Raw genomic sequence first — 7,055 nt, 5'->3', positions numbered from 1 at the left:
GAGTATTTCCTATCTCGCAGAATTCCCTCCAATAGTTTTCCCACCATTGACCTGCTGTTCAAGGGACTATGGTTCACTGAATTTTCGCTACGTATTTCTTAAACAAAGGAACAAAAGTGACCACCCTCCGGTCCTCCAGTTTCTCATCGGGCGCGAGAATAAACAAAGATCCTTGTGAAGGCTCCCGCAATCCCCTCTCTTGTCACTCACGATAATCAAGGATAGATTCCGTCAGGCACTGGGGCCTTATCCACCTCGATGTTCTTCACATCGAGGTGGATGATTCATTCACAGGGACCACATCACCTCCGATCCTGGCCTCTCTCCACTGGCTCCCTGTGCGGTTCCGTATAAACTTCAAGATACTCATCTATGTCTACAAAGCCCTCACTGGGCTTGCCCCCACCTACATAAAAAGTCTTCTCACCCACCACTCCAACTCCAGGCCCCTCAGATCGGCCGACTTGGGGTTGCTGAATATCCCACAGTCTAGGCATAAACTCAGGGGCGACCGCGCCTTTGCGTTTGCAGCCCCTAGGCTGTGGAACAGCATTCCCTATCCCATCAGAACTGCCCTCTCCATCGACTCTTTTAAGTCAAGACTAAAGACTTATCAATATTCCCAATCCTTTCCTGACGTCCTCTGAGCGATGGCTATATGTATATATGTATGTAGTCTGTTTTGTTGTGCTATTCTTATAACAAATGTAAAGCACTTTGGCCAACGAGAGTTGTTTTTTAAATGTGCTATATAAATAAATGTGACTTGACTTGACTTGACTTGACTTCAAGAGCTTGCCTTCTTGAGATTGCCTTCTCGAACATTAACATATTTAGAGAAACCAATTGCTGGAGTAACTCAGCGGGACAGGCATCATCTCGGGAGAGAAGGAATTGGTGAATTTTCGGGTCGATACCCTTCTTCAGCATATTTGTATTCTCTACACTGCTATTTCTGTCCTCCAAGCACTTCTGCTCTTTGAGTACAGATGCACACCATCAGTCCCAAACGTTCATCAAGTGTTTAAGAAGGAACTGCAGATGCTGGAAAATCGAAGGTACTGAGCAACAACGGAAATTGGAGGAAAGTGAGCAACACCGGACATTGGAGGAACAGCACCTCATATTCCGCTTGGGGAGGCTGCATGGACATTGATTTCCTCACAATTCTGTTAACCCTTGCTGTCTCCTCCCCTACCTACCTCAGCCCTCGGGCTCCCTCTCCTTTTTCCTTTTTTCTCCCCGCCTCCCCCCACCTCTTATCAGTCTAAAGAAGGCTTTCGGCCCGAAACGTAGCCTATCTCCTTCGCTCCATAGATGCTGCTGCATCCACTGAGTTTCTCCGGAATTTTTGTGTACTAGACGTACATCATCCGCCTCTACGAATACATTCCCTCCATGATTTTTGAATGGTCCTACCTTCCCCTTGCCACCCGCTTATTTCTAACGGACGTATAAGAAGTAACGGGAAGTTCCTCAATCCGCCTTGCGAGACATTTCATAACCCTTTCTGGCCCCTGTAAATGTCCCCTTGAGTTTCCGACTAGCTTTATATTCCACAAAAGCCGCGTCTGATGCTTCGTCATCTACCGAAAATCCTTATCCTTCGTGACCGTTTACAACCCCAATATCATCCACTGACCCGTTAGGTCTCGTCTTCACTGGAAGCTGCTGATCCTGCACTTTGGTCAGAAGGCCTTTTGATTCTGACATGTCAACTATGGGCCCATTCCCCAATTAAGTAATTTCCCTCAACATCCTGACCTATTCGTATTCAAAACACACTTCCGCACTTGCCCGCACATCTGCTTTAAACTGAGCCATTACTCACCCGAGAACAGATTCCATGTACTGATTCGAAAAGAACTAGGGCAGGTTTGCAGATACAGTATTTTAATACAACGCGATTGTTATCTCAAATTCTCGATGTTAATGCAAAAATCATAGTAAACTGTTCCTGTTTACCTGAGAGTCGATTTAAACTGAGAAATATGACACAAAGGTCGAGCATAAATGTTGCAGACACCGGTTGAAGAGAGCCGTTAACCACCGAGTGAAACGCGGAGCAAGACGCAATAGCCGTGTTGACCGTACAGCCACAAATGTCAGAAATGAAAAGTGAACAAGCGTGCGATAAGGAGCTAAGGATACCGGGGGCGTAAACATATGAAGCCGGAGGAAGCAATGTAAGTGGAAAGATGCAGGAAGAAGGTAACTACAGATGCTGGTTTACACCGAAGATAGACACAACATGCTGGAGTAACTCAGCGGGACAGGCAGCATCTCTGGATAGAAGGAATGGGTGACGTTTCGGGTCGAGACACTTCTTCAGACCAAGCTAGCAAGTTACAATAAATTGGACATTTGTATTAAATTCCACGAAGATTCCTGACCAGCATGTACGCTCTGGGTGGAAACATCTTCACGGAATAGGACGATCATGTGAAAGAATAGATTGAGGGGCGGCATCATTTCCCAACTCCAGTTCCAGTCAAATTCCGCGCCGGTATCCCGAGTTTAACAATAATAAGCGGCAAATATGTAAGCGCGTTCTTCACCTCCAGTCTAATCTTCCTCTGTGTCATCCCGTAGACACACGTGTTGGCGCAGGAACTGATGTGCATGAGCAAGACCCCAACGTCATTGGCGATGTAAGAGGGGCTTGAGTGATCCCCGCCCACGAAATTCACAGTGACCCGAGTGCAGATGAAGGTGACTGCTACCGTTGTCCAAAGCAGGATGAAGGCGCCTGACACGGTGAACAGTAAAACGATGGACTTCCGCCGATTCTCCGCCTCAGTGTCCTTGCCATCCGTTGCCTTCAGGCGACGACGGACTCTGTTGGCCGCTATGATGTTCCTGACCGTCAGTCCGTTGAACAATAGGATTAGAAGGAAGGGTAGGAAGGGGAGAGAGATGCTACACATCCACGAAAACACCATCCACCAACTGGAAACGAAGAATGCGCGTTTGGGTCGGCATTCTTCACTATCCACGGTGAAGCGTGGCACGTAAATAAAATGGAAGGGGATGTACTTTAAGCAGCTCAGCGTGCACAGGGACACAATGACCGTGATGGCTGTCCTATCCGTGCAATAGGCGAGTCTCAGCTTCGGGCAGCAGATGCTGACAAAACGGTCAAAGGTGAAGGACATGGTTAACCAGACAGAATAGTCCAGAGTAACCACCCGTAGGTATATGTTGGATGGACAAATTGCGCTGAGGGAGAGAAAGGAGTTAGGGACGTAGTACATGTAGATTTCACGGACTAACACGTGAACGATGAGAACGAGGAGGTCGGAGGTTGCCATCGCCACCATGTACCGGGTGATTCCTTTGGAGAGCCCGCACTTTCCCCGGTACAGGACCGCTGCCGCCAGTATGTTTGCTGGAGAAATAATAAAGTACAGCGAAATTAATATTTAAATGGACTACCGATGTAACGGAGTTATGGTTAATGTTGGACCTTACCAGTCTTGCGATCAACCGGACTAATCAGAAAAAACACTCAGAGGAATAGCTTTGAAACTATACATGGCGTTCAAGAGCAATACCATGTTTCATTCTTAAAAATAGTTGGTGTATTTCACAAACTCTCAAAGCGCTCGAAAATATCTGGTTAAAGATCATCAATTTGAACTTTCGACTGTTATTTTTTTTACCCTAGTACAAATGAAAAAATATACAGAACATCCTGGATATACGCAGAAAGTAAGCTGGAAGCTGCTTAAAGTTCAGGCGTTCAGGTCCAAGAATCATCAGCTGGATTGGCGGTGCGCGTCAGAGAAAAATGGGTGGGGTAGACACAAAAAGCTGGAGAAACTCAGCGAGACATTCAGCATCTCCATTCATTCTCTCTGCCGAGTTAATCCAGCATTTGTGTCAATCCTTGGTTTAAACCAGCATCTGCAGTTCCTTCATACACATATAAATGGTGATGTCTGACTTGAAACATTGACTTCGCTAGTCTAAGCAAAGACGTGGCTTCTGTTTATCAATATATTCTGATTTGATTTCAGATCTGGAGCATTTGCGCGCGTATTTCACTTTTGGCTTGTAAACGTATCAACATGTAAAGCAAAGTGAAAGCTACGAGGTCTGGATATTTGATTTTGCATCAATTAGTGCTGCGGATACATAGCTATTCGGGATTCATCTACGGGGGGAGAAGAGATTCAATGCTTCGACATAAGTCGTTTCATCATGTAGGGTCGGGGACGATATCAGAGAGAACAACTGCTGGGAGGAGCGGCAAGGGAGGTCGAAAAGACCGAGGGTGGATGTGATGGTGAGGAATGGATGAAGATTTATCATTGGCGGGTTAGCAGTCTGGGAGGAGAGTACGCAGAAGCAGGGGAATTAATATTATCATTCATCTCCCTCTATTACGCCGTTTATGATCCTTTCATCCCCAATCCCCCGGTATCAATATCAACTGCGTCCATCGGCCTCCCTTCGATCCCTCGCCCCATCCCCCGTCCACATGTTCAACCAGATTCTAATATAACACTGGAGACTAAAATAACGGCATATTTTTGATGCCTCCGTGGAACGCGAAATGCTGTTTTAATATAACGGGTCAGGGAGCATCCCTGGGATCATCGGTATAAGATTTTTAAGTTCGTCGATCACAGTAGTGGAGTAACCCAGCGTCCAAAATGTCAGATGAAATGTTCAGACCCAATACGACGCCTATCCATGTCCTCCAGATATGCTTCGTGATCTTCTGAGTTACTCCAGCACTGCCTTCCAACATAATGTTCTTCCTCTCATTACAAATCCCTCTTTAAGCTTATCTCCTGCAATTCCTATTCCCTCCTCCAGTGTCGCTGTCCAGAGCTCACCGTTCACTTTCAATTCTGGACTCTTCATGAACTCAACGGTTTAATTATTTCAATAATTAAACCGATGATCTGGAAATTCAAGTTCTAGTTTACCACAACTCATGCCCCCCCCCCCCCCCCCCCTCCTCCGGGGGCCCCTTTACAACGATGCTTTAAATTCTCGTTTTATCTACGCTTTAGAGGTCTGCCCGAAGTATCTTCTAAACTGTTCCCCATCTATCCATTTATGTTTGGTGATGCTGCGGCCATGCGTATGAAGATGATTTATCTTTCTTCATAGCACTGCGGGTTACTGCTAAGTGCAGGAAATCACGCAAAAAGGCTGCTAAAGCACTCGTGGTCTGTCACTAAGTATCAGACCAACAACGCATTAAGCGACTGAAGTCACAGCTTACCAGGGATACCAAACGCCGCCAGGATCGGATAGATGATTTCATTGACGTACAGAATTGGAGCACGTCCCATTCTGCAAGAGTTCCTGTGACGGCGTCGAGTCCGGGCGGACAATGGAGCAAATAGCGCGGTTCAGATGTTCATTAATACTCGTTCCAACTCTCCAGTGAGATAGGGGAGTGGCGGATCCCAGGTATTATTCACAGTCTCTTGAACAAACACATTTATTTCCGTACAGTGAAGTAATTTCAGCTATCCCTTGGTGGAGGAATGCTTTATGCAAAAAACATATGTATGAGTCCGCGGACATATTACTGACCCTTTCGCTGAATCTATTGTACAACCGGGCAAGGCACCGGTTGGTTTGTTGTTGGAGAGTATTAGCAGTACCAACTCTGAAATATTTACCGCTAATGATAGGCACACCTATAGGCACAGGAAAGGGAATGATCATGGCACAACGATTTGCTTAAGTTGCAGTTCGAATTCAAAGACGAATTATTCAGGGCTACAACGTGTAAAACTCATGTCGTGGATTTGAAGCCTATCAAATCCGTGGCCCTCTTCGGGCACAGGACTTTGTCACCAATATAATCCTCTGGGCAAGTTCGCCAATGTAATCTCGTTAAACGTAGTTTACATCTGTGTTGCGTGCAGATGCTTCATGTTAGTTCAAAAGCAAAAATAAAAACACCCGCCGCATGTTGATAGTTTGATTATAATTTTGACATAAACATTAGAGAATGTCCAGAATTTTTCCTCATATCGTGCGACATGCATAAAGAGAAATAAGATTTCAACTTGAAATATGTCGCTCTGTAGTAGGTATATGTGGAATGTTCCCGACCTGAAACGTCATCTGACTATTCCCTACACATTTTTTTTAGGGCCCCAAGATTGTTGTTTCGAGAATGGATGTTTAGTGGACCAGACAGAAAATAGGCGATTCTGAATTTGTGTAATTAACTGGATTTGATAAGGGAGCCACTAGGAGGTTGCGACCATCATATGATAATATGAAACCTGCAATTTGAGAGGGAGAAGATGAAATCGGAGGGATCGGTATTACAGCTGGACATAAGGTAGGAACTGGCCAAATTTGACTGGAAATGGATACGAGCAGGAACCCATGTTGCACATCAATGTAGTCATTTTTGGGAATATATCAGAAGGTGCAGGAACTTTCCAGCCCAAAGAGGAAGAAAGATGCTAGAAGCCGAATGAAGTGATCGTGGCTGACAAGATAAGTTAAATATAGCACAAAAACTAAAAGAGAAGGCAAAAAAAATAGCAAAGATTAGCGGGAAGTTAGAGGATTGGATTTTTTTCTTAGAACAACAAAGTAACTATACAGGTAATATGGAGAGAAAAATATGAAATACGAATATAAGGAGCCAATGACATAAAAGGGGATAGCAAGTGTTCTTCAAATATATAAAGAATAATAAAGAGGCAAGAGTGGACATTGGGCGGCTGGAAAAGGATGCTGGAGAAGTGATATTTGTGAATGCAGCAACGGCAGATGAATTGAATAACTTGTTTTGCATCGGCATTCGCATTAGAAAACACCAACAACGTGTCTGGAATTCAAGAGAATCAGAGGATGGAAGTTAGTCGAGTGGCTATTACTAAGGAGACGGTGCTTGGGAAGAGGTTTACAGACCGGGCGTGTGTGCTGGGATCGGAGGGCTTGACATCAGGGAGACATTACTGGGATGTGGAGGTTGTAGATACTCGGTGCTGGGGTTTGGGAGTCGCCGCAGGGTCTGTGAAGGGGACGAGACCGATCGACCTGTCCCCGGAAGACAGGAGTCTGGA

This window comes from Amblyraja radiata, chromosome 49, assembly GCF_010909765.2.
Source record: "Amblyraja radiata isolate CabotCenter1 chromosome 49, sAmbRad1.1.pri, whole genome shotgun sequence".
NCBI classification, from domain to species: Eukaryota; Metazoa; Chordata; class Chondrichthyes; order Rajiformes; family Rajidae; genus Amblyraja; species Amblyraja radiata.
This window is presented reverse-complemented; position numbering follows the sequence as displayed.